This window comes from Lygodium microphyllum, chromosome 23 (genome assembly GCF_053477565.2).
Source record: "Lygodium microphyllum isolate KBCC chromosome 23, Lygodium_microphyllum_v1.1.10, whole genome shotgun sequence".
Taxonomy (NCBI): Eukaryota; Viridiplantae; Streptophyta; class Polypodiopsida; order Schizaeales; family Lygodiaceae; genus Lygodium; species Lygodium microphyllum.
The window spans coordinates 13442085-13460279 of NC_141157.1; positions in this window are offsets into that span (position 1 = coordinate 13442085).

Here is an 18195-nt window from a genome sequence, read left to right on the forward strand (position 1 = left end):
CATACAACTAACAATATCAAAATAAAATATTACCATAATAAAATAAGATATAATAACAATAATAATAAACAACTAATTATTAATTATTAAAAAAACAAAGCAACTAAATAACAAAATAATAATTACTAACAACAATAAGTAAATATAACTATTATATTTGACGGTGGATTCCGTGAGGTTTTACGGTGGATTCCGTAAACTTTGATGACCGGGGCTCATACACAAAGTGGATTCTTTGTGCGAGAAGTTGATGGGGACGCCTGTCCTTTTTGGGCGTTTCATTAATTTAGTGTGTACATGGGTGATTCCATAGCGGATGATTCCGCAAAATGCATATTAAATTAATAAACGTTTATGAGTTTAGAGTGCGCACTCGTAATAAATTAAGGTTAGGATTTATTTCTAACCAGTTGATTTATTTATGTAGCTGAAGACTGCTAGGTATTCACTTTTGTTGGTTTAATTGTATTATTTTACTAACGATTGTGAATGCTTCAGTTGATGTGTAGAGATAGCAGCAGTGGCAGAGGAAAGCATTGGAGGATAGCGAGTATTCGATTTATGTATTATATTTTGATAGGCACCACGCCTATATTTTGTCATGCCTATTTATTGAGGCATCGATTATTTATTATTATTTTGTATGCGCATGGGCGCACGGTTATGTTATTTCTATTTGGACATTGTGTTGGGCGTGCCAAACTCTTTGGGCACCGTCCATTAGCTTTATTCCTATTTTTGTGTAAAAGAAAACTCAAAAGCTAAAAGCTTGCTATTTTGTAATTTGGGCTATTATTTGAGCATGAAGATGAATAATACATAAAAATACATGCTTTGTGGAGCGCTCACACAAGGCATGGGGGGAGATTGCACCCAATTGGACTCTTGCCCTTGTCGTTCATGCTTTTTACCTTGTAATTTGTGCAAAAAGTAGAGTTCTATTGTTCTTAGGGACCTTCCGGCATTCACTACGCGAGCATACAGCATCCGATCTGCGCATCAGTATAATAATAATAATAATAATAATAATAATAATAATAATAAATAAAACTAACTATGTAACTTAACTATTAATATTAATTAAACTTAACTAGTAACTAATAATCTGAGGGGGGTGCGAGGACGGCCAGGGCGGTGGGAAGGAGGCGACGGCCCCAGGGGCCAACCGAGGGGGGGGTGTGATAAACCTGCACTCGTTACGCACTCAACACGGCACAAAAAGGTAACACGATATGAGCTCAAGGTATACTCTTGTATTATTCAATCCAAAAGCGGGACAACATAGACACATCCCAGGACTACACCCTCGTGACGCCGCACATAAGAGGGTTCACCACTGGGCATAGGGAATCACACGTAGAGTGGAAACAAGGCAGGGCTTTGAGTCACTACTACTCCCTATATAGGTGCAATCGGTAGCAATGGTATGGTATAGCTACAAAGCCCTTACACTCACCCCCGCTTACTAGATTGCTGACCTCAGCAATCTAAGGGTAGCGTTTGTTATTTTGACTCATCCGGAGTCTTAACGCAGCTTTTCCTATCAAGCTGGTCAGTGTCTGTGGTCTAAGGGACCGCGGGGTCTTAACACAGTCTATGCTATCAGACTGGCCAGTGTCTGCCGCACTAGGACGTTGGGGCTTTTTATTTACTGGAGTTGTTTTTTTTTTTGGATGGTTGCTACCATGCGTGTCCACCCTTGACTCGATTACATTTGAGGAGTGGGGCACGTGTGGGTCTATGCTTGAGAACCGCATTATTTGTTGAAGTACTGGAAAGGCTCAAGGGTCGTTGGGAGGAGCTGGGGGGTTCTCCTCGAGCCAAAGGGCAAAGGCATCCTTTCCGCGTTCGCGGGCCTCCACTTCTGAGATCCAAGTGGCCTCCTTGAGTGGACGCTCGTGCCACTTGGTGAGGTATTCGGGGAAGCCTCTTTGTTCCCGGCGTCGGAGGAGGGCTTCTACTTCGAAGCGACCGTTGGAATGGAGCATTGGTACGCGATGTCCCCATTGGTTGTCGGGATAGAACCTGCGCAGAAGACGAGCATGAAATGCGTTATGAACACAAACACTGACTGGCAGGTCCAGCTTGTAGGTGACTTCATTCAGCACTTGAGTGATTCGGTAGGGTCCATAGTAATGGTGATTGAATTTGGGGGTCATGTTTTTGGGAAGTGACATATTCTTAGAGCTCACTAGGACCACGTCTCCTTTGGCGAATAGTACAGCCTTTCTCTTTTTGTTTGCTTGCTCTGTCATGGTGATCTTGCTCTGCTCTAGGCTTTGTTTAGCTGCCGCATTGCAGTCTCTCCATTTCTTCAAGAATTCCTCTGCATCTTGATCTTCTGCTTTGGCCACTCCGGATGCTAAGGCCAACGGTGTTATGACTTCTTTTCCTGTTGCTAACTCGAAGGGGGTATACCCGGTTGCCGAGTGTATGGAGCTATTATAGTGGAATTCCAAAACATCAAGGTACAATGCCCAATCTTTCTGGTCCACTCGGGCATAGCTTCGGAGATAATCTTCGATGCCTTGGTTGACTCGTTCTGTCTGTCCATCTGTCTCTGGGTGGAAGGATGATGAGAATCTCAATTGTGTTTCCAGAGTCTTGAAGAGTTCCTTCCACATGTCGCTCATGAATCTTCCATCTCTATCTGATACAATAGCCAGCGGTAAGCCATGAAGTTTGAATACATGTGTGAAGAAGAGGCGTGCTACCTCCTTGGCGTTCAGTGGTGGTTTGGCTGGGATGACGTGAGCTTGTTTGGAAAAATAGTCCACCACTACAAAGATGATTGTGTACCCATGGGACTCAGGTAGTTCCACAATGAAGTCCATGCTGATGACGTCCCAAGGGTGGCTGGGTACTGGTAATGGCTGTAGTAGACCTGCTGGTCTTGATCATGGTGCTTTGACCATTTGGCAAGTGGGGCAAGTTTTGATGTAGTCTATTACTTCTTCCTTCATGTTTGACCAGAAAAACTGCTTCCTGAGGGCCTCCAAGGTTTTGCTTTGCCCTTTGTGGCCTCCAATCTTGCCATCATGTATCTCATGCAGTATGAGTTTCTTCAATTCCACATTGTTGGGGATATACAATCTCTTGCCTAGAAAGAGGATACCTTCCTCTAACGTACACATTCCGTGTGGGGTCTTCTCTGCTTCCACATCTTTGATTATTTTGTGCATTTCTTGGTCTTGCTCTAGGGCCTCTTTGACGAGTTCTATGAAGTTGTTGCTGACCACACTGACAGCTTTTAGGTCTGCTTTCCGGCTCAATGCATCTGCTATCTTGTTCGTGGAGCCGGGTTTGTATTTAATCTCCAGGTCGAATTCGGCTAGGAAGTCTAGCCAGCGGGCTTGCTTTGCCGATAACTTGGGCTGAGATTGGAAGTATTTGAGGGAGATGTTGTCGGTGAAGACAACTGTATGCTTGTCTTGAACATAATGCTTCCATTTTCTAAGGCAGTGTATGACTGCCAACATTTCTTTCTCATGCGTGCTCCACCTTGTTTCAGCACCGGTGAACTTCTTTGACTCATAAGCAATGGGGTGACCCTCCTGTACCAGGACACCTCCTATGCCTTAGTCGGATGCATCTGTGGAAATTTCAAAGGGTTTGGTAAAGTTTGGCACCTTTAGGGCAGGAGTTTGGCTCATGCACTTCTTCATCTGCTCAAAGGCTCCTGTTGCGCATTCCCCCATGTAAAAGGGTGATCTTCCTTGGTGAGGTGGGAGAGGGGGGCAGTGATGAGGCTGTAATCTTTTATAAATCTTTGGCAAAACACTATGAAGCCGAGGAACTCCCGCACTTCTCTTACATTCTTGAGTACGGGCCATCTTTGGACGGCTTCCACCTTCTTAGGATCCACTTTGATTCCATCTGCTCCTACAATAAAGCCTAAGAACTCCAACTCTTTTACTGCAAACTCACATTTTTCGGGCTTGGCATATAACTGGTGCTGCCGCAGTTTCTCAAAAACTCGGCGTAGGTGCTGCTTATGTTCTTCTAATGTTTTGCTGTAGACTAGGAGGTCATCTATGTAGATAATGACAAAGATATCTATCTCCGGTCTAAAGACTCCATCCATGAGGCCACAAAATGTGCCTGGCCCATTGCTTAGGCCGAATCCTAGTACTAGCCACTCAAAACTACCATATCGGGTACAGAATGCTGTTTTGGGGATATCTTCTTCTGCTATGCGGATTTGGTGGTATCCGGATCTAAGGTCAATTCGGCTAAAGTACTTGGCCCCGTGTAACCTATCTAAGAGATCCTCCACTAGGGGCATGGGGTATTTGTTTTTGATGGTGATCTTGTTAAGAGCCCTATAATCTACACAGAGTTTGAGTCCCCCATCCTTCTTCTTTACAAATAGCACTGGGACATCAAAGGGGGATTTGCTAGGGCGGATGAATCCTTGTTCTTCTAATTCATGCAGTTGCTTCTTCAGTTCCATTAGTTCGGTGTGATTCATGCGATAGGGAGCTCGGGCTGGTGGGGCAGACCTGGGGATTAGCTCAATTTTGTGATCTACATCTCGCCTGGGTGGTAGACCCTTGGGCAGCTCGACTGGCATCACATCTTTGAACTCTTCCAGTATTTCTGCCACCTCTGTTTTCTTGTTCTATTGTTTGGGTTTCTTGCCACTTCTTTCTTCTTCAATCGGTCGGATCATGCATAGATAGACCATATCTCCTTGTTTGACTAATTTTTCGACTTGCTTGGCACTGCAAGTCATGATACGTGGCCTGATAACGGTCCCCTGGACCGGTACACTTTGGGTATTGCCCTTTGGTTGGGTTGTAGTCTGCTTCATTGTTTGGCAAGCTACTCCTGGCTTATTTTCCTTCATTTGCACTTTGATTGGGGTCCTGCCAGGTAGTTGCATTCTTTCACATGGTACTCTGACGCCTTCTCCTTGCATATCTAACATCATTTCCTTTACACCTTTACCAAACATTGCAATGACATACTTGTCATAGAATTCCAATCCCAGTATCACTTCAAAATCATCCATGGGGATTAATAAGAAGTTGAGTTTCGCCTTCCACTTGTCGGCTGCTACTTGGACTGCAAAGACTTGTTTCACCTCCTTGGCTTCTCCTTGTGCGAATATCACTGTTAGTCCTTCTGGGGCCTTCGATAGTTTTAGTCCATGTTTTGCTGCACACCCTGGTGTCATGAAGTTGTGTGTTGCTCCTGTGTCCACCATGATGGGTTGGTTACCCTCGCCCACTTGGCCTTTGATGTATAGATGATGGATTGCTGCTACTCTGGCTGCCATGCATTGGGGTCGGGCGCTAACTGACCCTACCCTTGGGTGGTCCATGCTTTCTTCACTCCCACTAGGGATTTCCTGGATTCGCGGTGGTTGTAGTTCTTCTCCTCCATATGCACTAGTTGCATTCACCCTTGATCCACTTGACGAAGTTGTATCTTCTATTGGGCATCTGTTTTGGTAGTGTGGACCCCGCATTTGAAGCATCCGATTCCGACGGACGGACCTGGGGGTCTCCACCATGACATGTTTGATCCTCCTAGCCCATATGATGTACTAGGGGTTGGCGTGTAGTGATTGTTTCCCCATCTTCCTACTGCTCCTCTCGGTACTAAGGCGGTTTGTGATACGGCCGTGGTGGTCGTGTTGTTTTGGCTCCTTGTATTTGTGAATGCCCCTCTAGGAGCATTGGGCCTGTGGTTCCATGAGTTGTTGTTGTTGAAGGTGTTGTTGAAGTTGTTGTTGAACCTGTTTTGATTTCCTTGTGGTGTTCTTCTGCCTTCCAGGTCCACCAGTCGTTCGGCCATTCTCATGGCTTCTGCTAAGCTTGTTGGCTCCTGTCTCTCCACATCTCTTCTCGCCCATTCTTGCATCCCAAACAAAAATCCATGTAGCTTAGTATCTGTATCCATGTTTGGCAGCTGCAGCATGATCTGCCTATATTTGCTGACATCTATCCCTGTGTTTGCTTGAGGTTCCTCCATTCATCTCTCACTTTGAATTTCTCCAGCTTTGAAATAAAGTAGTCCTTCAGTTCTTCCTGGAGCTCTTCCCACGAACAGATTGTGTGACCCTGCTCTTGTTCTAGCAAGTACCAACTGGCAGCGTCCTCCTCCAAGTAAATGGCTGCCACCTCCGCCTTCCTGTCTTCAATAATTCGTGAATACTTTAAGTACCTGTCCACCTCTACGATCCACTTCTTCAGAACCAAACCATCCCTCTCTCCCTTGTACTTGGCGGGTTGGGGCATCTTGAATTTGCCATAATCATCTTCTGAACCACTGCTATCTCCCTCTTCTTTGCGATGGTGCTTCTTCTCCTTCTTCTTGTCTTTCTTTTTGCTTCCTAATTCTACTACTTTCTCCTTCCTTGTATCTTGAGCCCTCCTAGATGTCTCGTCTCTACCCATTCTATCCATCTCCTCTTGCATTCGGTGTCTTTTCTCCTCTTCTTGTTGTTGAATCACCCATTCTCTATAGCCCTGCTCTACTTCTAGTTTTTTCCTCCTTTCTTCCTCCTCTTCTTTCATCTGCATGTTCCTCCATATTGATTCTAGCATGCCTGACATACCATCTAACTGTCTTTCTAGTTCGGCCACTTTCTCCTCCTGGGCCACTCTCCATTCTTGTCCCCTACTCTTCTTTCTCTCCTCCAGTGTTGGGAGGGTGACGTTCTCCCTTTCGTCCTCCATGTGGTTGGTGGTGGTGTCGACATGGGGAAGCCGCGTTTCGCCGGTGGTGGTGTGGGTCGTGCCGCGGGGAAGCCGCGTCACGTCTTCAGATGGTGGGATGTCACGGTTGGGGCATCACGCCGGGGCGACGCGTCGGGGGGGGGAGGGGCGATGCGACGTGGGGCGACACAACGCGGGGCATCGCGCTGTGGATCGTTACAACTTTGATCTCTTCGGGGCACTGGATCCTTTCTCCTGCTTCCGTGAGCACTCCTTCACTCCGAGCAAGAGTTGCTCTAATACCAAGTGTGATAAACCTGCACTCGTTACGCACTCAACACGGCACAAAAAGGTAACACGATATGAGCTCAAGGTATACTCTTGTATTATTCAATCCAAAAGCGGGACAACATAGACACATCCCAGAACTACACCCTCGTGACGCCGCACATAAGAGGGTTCACCACTGGGCATAGGGAATCACACGTAGAGTGGAAACAAGGCAGGGCTTTGAGTCACTACTACTCCCTATATAGGTGCAATCGGTAGCAACGGCATGGTATAGCTACAAAGCCCTTACAGGGGGGGGGGGTGCAAGGATGGCCAGAGTGGCGGCGAGAAGGAACCCTGCCCCCCGCATCGTGACGACGGCCACGGGGGGGTGCGAGGATGGCCAGGGCGGCGGGAAGGAACCCATGGGGGGAGGGCACGACATGGTGATGGCCACACGGGGGCACGAGCATGATGTCCACCATGGGAGGGGGGGCGAGGACGGCCAGGGCAGCAACAGCACGAGGATGACCACCATGGGGCAGCGGCCATGGGAGGTGCGAGCACGACGACCAGGGGGCACGACAGGAGGAAGGGCAAGGTGGGGCGATTGCCATGACGGCCACGGGGGTGGCGGGAGCCTAAGGGCACAAAGAGAGAGAGAGAGAGAGAGAGAGAGAGAGAGAGAGAGAGAGAGAGAGAGAGAGAGAGAGAGAGAGAGAGAGAGAGAGAGAGAGAGAGAGAGAGAGAGAGAGAGAGAGAGAGACCACCTGCTGTGCAAAATGCTGCGATCGTTTGCTGATGCGTGCTCCTTGCTCCTTGCTCCCTAGACCCGCTTACTCCCTGCTCCTTGGACCGAACAAAAAAGGCGCACAGGAATCAATAGGCTTCATCGTGCATGCATGCGATATTAAAGGACCTCGAACCTCAACATATGGTGATTGAGAAAATTCAAATTTAAACGCAGGCTTGGGGGAGGTAAACACATGCTTGGGGAGATGTCAAGCCAAAATGAAGGTTTGGGAGTTCACCGAGGCAATAAAAGATAAAGAAGAAAAGATATAAAGAAACACCATTACGCAAATGATGTCCTCAATGAATTATTAATTTTATCCAAGTGTCTTTCTCATATCATCTTCTTGTTTTTTTATAGGTGATGTTGGGGGTGCAATGTGTGATACAAAGGTATCTATCTCTTTTCTTTCCCATTTGATACCTCTTTTCTTCCTACCTCTTTTGAATATATCTTTACTACTTGATATCTCATTTTTCTCTATCTCTTTGCTAATTAATACATTTTTTTAAAATGTATATGAAAAATGGATAAACACCAATTTGATTCCCAAGTTGATGAGGAAAAAAATGTTGTGTCTCAAACAATGTTCTCTCAACCTCTCATTCGCACATAAACTATGACCGTAATCTTACACATTTACTACTACCTCATTTTGATCTTTGCACAGAAAACCATGCCCTTGTAAAAAACGATTCCTAATTGGGGTAAAGTTTACAAGAACTCCATGCTAGTACCCCGCGCTTGCATGAGTGTTCGTTATCAAAGCGCTAGGATATGCATAAGTGTCACTCATTAGGGCACCTATAAAGTGATGTTGACTAACCCTCCCCCCCCCCTCTCTCTCTCTCTCTCTCTCTCTACTGGAGTAAAGAAATACTATGAATGTCTTACTTTAATATCTTAAATAGTGTGAATGGTTTAATGAGACACTTGACTTCTCCTTAGCCTACATAAAGTGTAAGTATCATAGCCCTATTTGTCGAAGCCCCCCCCCCTCTCTCTCTCTCTCTCTCATATATATCCCTAGAAACCCCTCAAATGCCCATTTTAAATAATTATTACTCTCACTCACATCCACTTATTCTACTAGACTGTAAACAACTCTCATTTACTCTAAATCAATAAATTGATATTAGTATCTAAGTCAATAAACCAATCTCTTCTCACACATTATTTTCTTTTAATTGTGACATCTTCAATCTCCATCTCATTTTCATGCCTCCCTTGTTTGCCTTCTCTAATTGTGACATCTTCAATCTCCATGTCATTCTCATGCCTCCCTTGTTTGCCTTCTCTAAGCTCTTCCTTGCACTTGCCATTTATTTGGAGCACATCCTTCCAAATGTCCTAAGCTAGCTAGATCCTTGTAGTTATAGCCCTTGAAAGCTAACTAAAAGGACCTAGTTTGCATGTAGCAATTATCACACTTATTGCACTTGTGCATATGCCCACAACTACAATTTTTGACATGCCATTATGCCATCTATCACACTTGCAACTTGCGCCCTTTTTCCATATCTACACCCTAGAGACTAGCACATTGAACCATTTTCCCTTTGCTCAAACCTCAAATTATTGTCATGTCCAACCTCAAATTATTGCCATGTCCAACCTCATCTCTCTCTCTCTCTCTCTCTCTCTCTCTCTCTCTCTCTCTCTCTCTCTCTCTCATTCTCTAAGATCATCATAAGAGTAGCAACAAATTCAACTTAAGGGAGGACAAATGAGCAATGGATCCTACCATGTAGCTTTAAATGTAAAGCTCTCAACCTTCCTGTCACATGACATTTCCTTTGTGGCACTATTGTCATTGCTACCATTCTTATCATCTTGATTTGCAAATCCACATTCTTCCATGGCTGTCCTGTGGTGATTGAGAAAGAAAGAATCAAGGGGCTTATTATCACCCTCAAAGAGAGAGAGAGAGAGAGAGAGAGAGAGAGAGAGAGAGAGAGAGAGAGAGAGAGAGAGAGAGAGAGAGAGAGAGAGAGAGAGAGAGAGAGAGAGAGAGACCACCTGCTGTGCAAAATGCTGCGATCGTTTGCTGATGCGTGCTCCTTGCTCCTTGCTCCCTAGACCCGCTTGCTCCCTGCTCCTTGGACCGAACAGAAAAGGCGCACAGGAATCAATAGGCTTCATCGTGCATGCATGCGATATTAAAGGACCTCGAACCTCAACATATGGTGATTGAGAAAATTCAAATTTAAACGCAGGCTTGGGGGAGGTAAACACATGCTTGGGGAGATGTCAAGCCAAAATGAAGGTTTGGGAGTTCACCGAGGCCACATAAAAGATAAAGAAGAAAAGATATAAAGAAACACCATTACGCAAATGATGTCCTCAATGAATTATTAATTTTATCCAAGTGTCTTTCTCATATCATCTTCTTGTTTTTTTATAGGTGATGTTGGGGGTGCAATGTGTGATACAAAGGTATCTATCTCTTTTCTTTCCCATTTGATACCTCTTTTCTTCCTACCTCTTTTGAATATATCTTTACTACTTGATATCTCATTTTTCTCTATCTCTTTGCTAATTAATACCTTTTTTTAAAATGTGTATGCAAAATGGATAAACACCAATTTGATTCCCAAGTTGATGAGGAAAAAAATGTTGTGTCTCAAACAATGTTCTCTCAACCTCTCATTCGCACATAAACTATGACCGTAATCTTACACATTTACTACTACCTCATTTTGATCTTTGCACAGAAAACCATGCCCTTGTAAAAAACGATTCCTAATTGGGGTAAAGTTTACAAGAACTCCATGCTAGTACCCCGCGCTTGCATGAGTGTTCGTTATCAAAGCGCTAGGACAGGCATAAGTGTCACTCATTAGGGCACCTATAAAGTGATGTTGACTAACCCTCCCCCCCCCCCTCTCTCTCTCTCTCTCTCTCTCTCTACTGGAGTAAAGAAACACTATGAATGTCTTACTTTAATATCTTAAATAGTGTGAATGGTTTAATGAGACACTTGACTTCTCCTTAGCCTACATAAAGTGTAAGTATCATAGCCCTATTTGTCGAAGCCCCCCCTCTCTCTCTCTCTCTCTCTCTCATATATATCCCTAGAAACCCCTCAAATGCCCATTTTAAATAATTATTACTCTCACTCACATCCACTTATTCTACTAGACTGTAAACAACTCTCATTTACTCTAAATCAATAAATTGATATTAGTATCTAAGTCAATAAACCAATCTCTTCTCACACATTATTTTCTTTTAATTGTGACATCTTCAATCTCCATCTCATTTTCATGCCTCCCTTGTTTGCCTTCTCTAATTGTGACATCTTCAATCTCCATGTCATTCTCATGCCTCCCTTGTTTGCCTTCTCTAAGCTCTTCCTTGCACTTGCCATTTATTTGGAGCACATCCTTCCAAATGTCCTAAGCTAGCTAGATCCTTGTAGTTATAGCCCTTGAAGGCTAACTAAAAGGACCTAGTTTGCATGTAGCAATTATCACACTTATTGCACTTGTGCATATGCCCACAACTACAATTTTTGACATGCCATTATGCCATCTATCACACTTGCAACTTGCGCCCTTTTTCCATAGCTACACCCTAGAGACTAGCACATTGAACCATTTTCCCTTTGCTCAAACCTCAAATTATTGTCATGTCCAACCTCAAATTACTGCCATGTCCAACCTCATCTCTCTCTCTCTCTCTCTCTCTCTCTCTCTCTCATTCCCTAAGATCATCATAAGAGTAGCAACAAATTCAACTTAAGGGAGGACAAATGAGCAATGGATCCTACCATGTAGCTTTAAATGTAAAGCTCTCAACCTTCTTGTCACATGACATTTCCTTTGTGGCACTATTGTCATTGCTACCATTCTTATCATCTTGATTTGCAAATCCACATTCTTCCATGGGTGTCCTATGGTGATTGAGAAAGAAAGAATCAAGGGGCTTATTATCACCCTCAAAGAGAGAGAGAGAGAGAGAGAGAGAGAGAGAGAGAGAGAGAGAGAGAGAGAGAGAGAGAGAGAGAGAGAGAGAGAGAGAGAGAGAGAGAGAGAGAGAGAGAGAGAGAGAGAGAGAGAGAGAGAGAGAGAGAGAGAGAGAGAGAGAGAGAGAGAGAGAGAGAGAGAGAGAGAGAGAGAGAGAGAGAGAGAGACTTATCCTACCTCCCCTTCATCATATAGGGATCCAAGATGGATGTTAGGAAAACCTTAGTTTTAGCAAGCATGGCTTCCTCTCTCCTCATCAAGGGGTCTAGCATGCTCTACTTGAAGCCCGTGTAGACTAGATTCCTGCAAGACTTGGACTTCAGTTGTGTCTTCCATAAGGTTGGCCAAGTCCTCTCTGTGATCACTTGTCACAATGCTTATGCTAGATTTAAGATGGTGCATGTGTCCAACTGCATCCAACATGTATTACTAGCACTGGTGGCAACCCATTGATCAGTAACATTTCGAGCTTTCACCTCATCTACACAATCTCATTGGCTTGATTAGTTAAAAGGATGATGGCATGCTACATATAATCTCAAGAGCTCTCCTGGCAAATTAGGGCTCTCGATGAGGCTTTAGAAACTACACAACTTCATCGGCAACACTCTCGGAACTTCAATTGTGTGTGTGTGCGTGCCCGCGTGTGCACCGTGTGAGCAGCTCTATTGAAGGAAAGATAAAAAAATGGGTCCACAACACCCCTCAAAGGCAAGTTGAGAGAGAGAGAGAGAGAGAGAGAGAGAGAGAGAGAGAGAGAGAGAGAGAGAGAGAGAGAGAGAGAGAGAGAGAGAGAGAGAGAGAGAGAGAGAGAGAGAGAGAGAGAGAGAGAGAGAGAGAGAGAGAGAGAGAGAGAGAGAATGCTATTTTAAGAGAGTCTAAGCATGTATGTGTTTAAATGCACCACATTCAACACGTGAGTGGGGTTTTGAGAGAAATTTTAAAAAATGATTGTAAAAAACTATGTATTTTCTTCTCAATATTTTTCAAATGCATGCCACATATGATGTTATGTCTAGTGAGAGATCTGTTATATCGTAAAATAAGAGAGTATAGATATACTAATGCATAGTTTCTATATTCTTAGTATACTAGTAAACTCTGACCAGTGCAAAATGCTTCTTATATGATGTGAGGTAATATTTTTTAAAAATAATGTTGTGTATGTATTCACAGTGGAGACGTCTTAACTAAGACACCTCAGTTACCTTTCTTCAATGCTTTGTGGAAAGCTCTATGCTTAGAAGCCTTCCTACCTGGATCCTTCAAAACATTCAAAATCTCTAACTTACAAAGGGAGTCCCTTAGATGACTATATTTATTTATTTTGTTGAAAAATCCTAGCAACTCTATGGGCCCATATATTCCTTATTGTCATTGCCCTAATTAGATTCCAAAGCAGAGCCTTGGTTTCATGGAGCTGACCATAGTCACCGAGCAGTACAGCCTTGGCATTCACCCTTGCATGTAAACCTACTCTTTCCATCCATCTATTCAAGGCCTCCCATAAGCCCCTCACCTCCACACCCTCCCAAAATAGGTGCTTTGGGGATTCCACACATCTCCCACACATCCTGCATAATAGGGAGACATTTGCAATCTTGGCGATAGTAGGGAGACATTCGCAATCTTGGCCACTTGTTAATGGCTATCTTCCAGAGGATTAGGTTAAGCCATTTGGACAATATGCTAGCCCATATGGCTCATTCACATTTTTGAGAAACTATTTTTGAAAAGGAGAATCGAGAGGCATCATTTTTGAAAAAGAGCTTTGGTAGCAACCACAAAAACCTTTAACTTAAAGTTCCAGATCTACTTTCGAATCAAATTTGTTTTTCAATGCTCATTCATGTAGACCTAAAGTTTTTTATGATCAAATTTTGATGTGCAAAATAGTTAGCACTCTATTGAAACTCAGAAGTAGATTGAATATTATCACATATTTATCATTTTTACACGTGCAACTAATCAATGTTTTTTATTTATCTTTTATTATGGATTTTCCTTACTTGAGCTTTTTCTTTTTTTCTTCATAAACACATGGAAAAGCATGCAAATTAAAGTAAATGCATATGAAAGTATGATAATAAAGCATGAGCATGTAATAAACTCATAGAAAAGCACACAAATTAAAGCAAAAGTATACAAAAGCATGATAATAATGCGTGAGTGTGTAATTTTCATGAAGTCTGGCTTAACTCTTCCTTGCCTCCATTGGCTACTTTGTATTCTTGTATAACAACATCCATCATTAACAATCTCTATGTCTCCATTGTTGGCCTTTTATCCTTCATGTGTCCATCCATGTTTATCCATCATCCATCATCTCAATGTGCTGTGAGATGTGGAGCCCTACTTTGATCTGTGAGAGCCATTATGCCACAATGACATATGAGAGCCCCTACGGCTGTCGTGACGTGTGAGAGCCATTATTCCACAATGACATATGAGAGTCCCTACACCTATCGTGATGTGTGAGAACCATTATGCCACCATGATGTGTGAGGAGCAACTATGCTATGCCATGACATGTGAGTAGTGAATAGGAGTCAATTGGCTAATTAATTGGTTAAGAAATTTTGATGATCTAGTGTGAGTGGCAACGAGTATTTGAATATCTAATTGATTGTTTTACTTAATAATCACGTTAATTAACATGATTAAGTGATTAACTTACAAGTATTCAATTGCCCATGTTAGTTATTATAATTACTTGATTAGGCCATGGATATTGTAATTAATTATTTGATTTATTAAATGCTTCAATTAGATTAACTATAACCAATTAACTAATGTTATAGTTACTTTAATTGCTTAGGCAAGTTAGTTATTAGTTTATTTAAAAGTAGACATTAGTATTTAATTAGTTTAATGGTATCAACTAATAGGTCATGACTATTTAATTAATTGGATTAGTTAATGTAACTAGCATATTACTATATTATTTACTATAATTAATTGATTATTTTATTTAAAAGTAGTTGTGAGTATTTAATCATCTTACTAATTATTTTAATAAGGTAAAATTATGAGAATTTAATTAGCTTATTAATTATTCAATCGGATTTGTTAATACAATCAAATAATGAGCTTAATTAAAATGGTTAATTAATTTCAAGTTAATATGCTGCCAACCATAGGTATGATATAGTTAACATAAGGTCAAAAGGATGATAGAGTGCTTAATTAGTTAATTAAATAAGTTTTTATGCGTGCAACTATATGACGCTTCTTATTTATATTTTTGTCATTTATTTTGATTTTCCTATAACTTTTCCCATTGATATATTGTTATTTTTTAAAGTTTGCTCTATTCTTACATTTGCTTTTTGTTTCAATAATAATATATTAGCATATATTAGTATATATAATCCATATCATATGTAAAAGGTAAGACAAGTTGGTCGAAATCATGGTTGTCTATCTTTGCAATCATGGCCATGTGAGTTTTCATGGCATCTCCAATGAGGCATTTTGTGTCTATGAAGGCAACATGTGAAGGGGTGGTATGATTACCTTGGTTGTTTGGCAATGATCTCGACCTGGTAATACTACCACACCCCCACACATGAGTTTGTAGTCCCTACCTCTATACTAGTGGCAAGGTCTTCTTTAACCATGTTGGCAAGCAAGTTGTGTCATAATCAACAGTAAAGGAAAGCAAAGAACAGCAAACAAAAGTGCATATCTTCTTGAAAGTCAAGGAAACAACGAAGAGACCTATGCCAACTCTTTGACATGCTACTTGTATAGTATGTTTACGTGTTTCTTTGTGTTACTATTGTGTATTTAAAAAGTAGTAAGCTAGTCCTTAACCAGCAAAATTAATCAAACATGAAAGCCACTATATCTCAAAGTTTGACTTTGAGTGGAAATTGGAGAACTCGAGGAACATAAGGCCAACTAGAAGCTCTAGGACACATTGGAGAGGACACGAGAAGAGCACAAAAGCTTCTCAATCAACTCAAAAAAACAAACCAAGGATCTCCAAGATCAATTATAGGCAAATGGCAATGCACTAAAGGAGATTTAGGAAAAGCAAGAGCAAGAATTCCAACACTAGCTGAAGGAGCACGAATTGGCACTCACAGATCTTCATACCACCTAGCTAAAAGAGCATGACACTATGCTCAAGGATCTTCAAGGACAACAAGTACAAGAGCTTCAGAATTAGCTAAAGGAGCACAACACAGTGCTTAAGAAGCTCCAAGATCACCTCAAAGAGCAAGAGACCACTATGAGCAAGTTTCAAGATCAACTCTAGAAGAAAGACCAATCACTCATAAGCTACAAAGTTGAAATGACTAAGCCAAGCACACAAATAATGGCAGTCAATTTCCAGCTCACGGATGCTAAGATTGAAGTCTAAGAGCACCAACAAATATAAGGTTAATGGAGTGCCTTATATGAAGACTTGTAGGAAATCATTTCCAGTAGCTTATCAAGGGGCATGAACATTGTAAAACGTGATATGCAAAGGCTCTATGAGACCACCTAGATGAAGCTCACCAATTGCTTAGGAGCAGCCCTATATAATGAAAGCCAACATTGAGTCTAGTCAGAAGCTTGCAAACTAGTCATGGTAAAGCAATAGGAATTATTCAAGGAAGCTATAATGACAACATGCATGCCTCAATTGGAGAGTCTAGAATAACTCAAAGCCTAATTGGGATTGCTTTCAAGAAATCCCAATTGAGAAAATTCAAGGAATCAACATGATGATAGAGGGGCATAACAAAGAAGACCTAATCTTACAGCTAAAGCAAAGGGATTATAAAGAGCATGAACTCATGGCAACAAGTTTGGCATAACCTAAGTAGCCCTAACCAACCTCTCCCATTGCCCTAGACCATCTATAGTCATGATACCCCCCCATGGAGCTACCGACATACTAAATTTTGGCACATGGGAGTCAAAGATCTAGCCAATAGTTGAAGAGGAAGACTCAGAGTAGGAGGCCTATATGGCCATGATCTAGACTCTACAAGCTCAGCCACAAAGAGTAATAGACTATCCCATTCCCCTTGAGCTCTTACCATAGGAAGAGGAGGAAAATCCCGAGGAAATAGTGTAGAAACATTAGAAGAAGTAGGAGACCAACCATAGTGTGAAGTTTGACTTTAAGGTGAATGACAAGGGTAGATTTAGGAAGCCACTTTCCTTACACACTTTATGGTTACTCATATGAATAGCTAAAAATATTGCTGCAAAGTGGCTTACCCCCTAGATGTGAAAGCTTATCAGAAGTCTTGCATGATTCAAGGAAGTAGGGAAAGATATTTGAAATTGAATTCTAGGGAAATATGGCTAGGACTACTAGAATGGTGATACCCTTCTAGAAGGCAATAGGATGGCCTAGAAAGTTCGTCTATTCTTGAAAGGAGGAGTAAAAAGATCCACTTTTCTATCCCTATCCAAGAAGGCATGGCCAAGATATTAGGAAAAGGAACATGGGAGGTACAATTTTCCAAATATCCCCAATATTAGAGCAACCCATATTCATAGAATGTACATGTTCTAGCCTATTGACCTAATCTCCTCATTTGCACATTTTGCACAAGAGTTTGCTAATTGAGACCCTTCCTTCTTTACCACATTCAATTATCTTTGTCTCCTTATTAGGCTTCTCCATCAACCAGTAACTCCTTATGAAGATGGGCTACCCCTAGTCTTCGTCGACATCAATGCTAGAATTGATCAAGTGGCAATGGTTTGTCTTTACTTTCATGCCCTATTATTGCCAACCTATTGTATTTAGTTACTAGAGGATATAGTGGACATAATATTCACCATGTATTCACACCCAATTTTTCCAAAGACTTCACTACAACTATGAGACCATGTTAAATGGTATCTTCTCAGCAAGGGTTGTCTCAATTCACATTCATATCCATATCTGAGAGATCTATTTCTCTTTGATACCTTGTCAAATGTTGTGTATTTATTACTCTCAAAACAATAGAAAAAAGAAAAAGAAAAAGAAAAAAAGGAAAGCCCATGCACCTTCACTATACCCAGGGAAACCCCTAGCTTCTTCCCCACATCACCACCCTAAGGCACATCAAGGTGGGATATTCCAAGCTTGCTTTGACCCTTCCTTCCTTACCACCTGCAACTACCTCAATCTCCTCATTAGGCTCCTCCATCAACCAATAACTCCTTATGAAGATGGGCTACCCCCACTCTTCTTTGATATCAATGCTTGAATTGATCGAGTGGCAATGGTTTGTCTTCACTTCTGTGGCCTATTATTGCTAGCCTATTGTACTAGTTGCTAGAGATTATGGTGGACATAATATTCACCATGTATTCACACCCAATATTTTCGAGGACTTCACTACAGCTATTATGAGACCATGTTAGTGAGTATCTTTTTAGCAAGGATTGTGTTGATGCACATTTAGACCCATATCTAAGTGATCTATTTCTCTTTGGTACCTTGTCAATTGTTGTGTATTTATTATTCCCTAAAAAATAGAAGAAAAGAGAGAAAATAAAA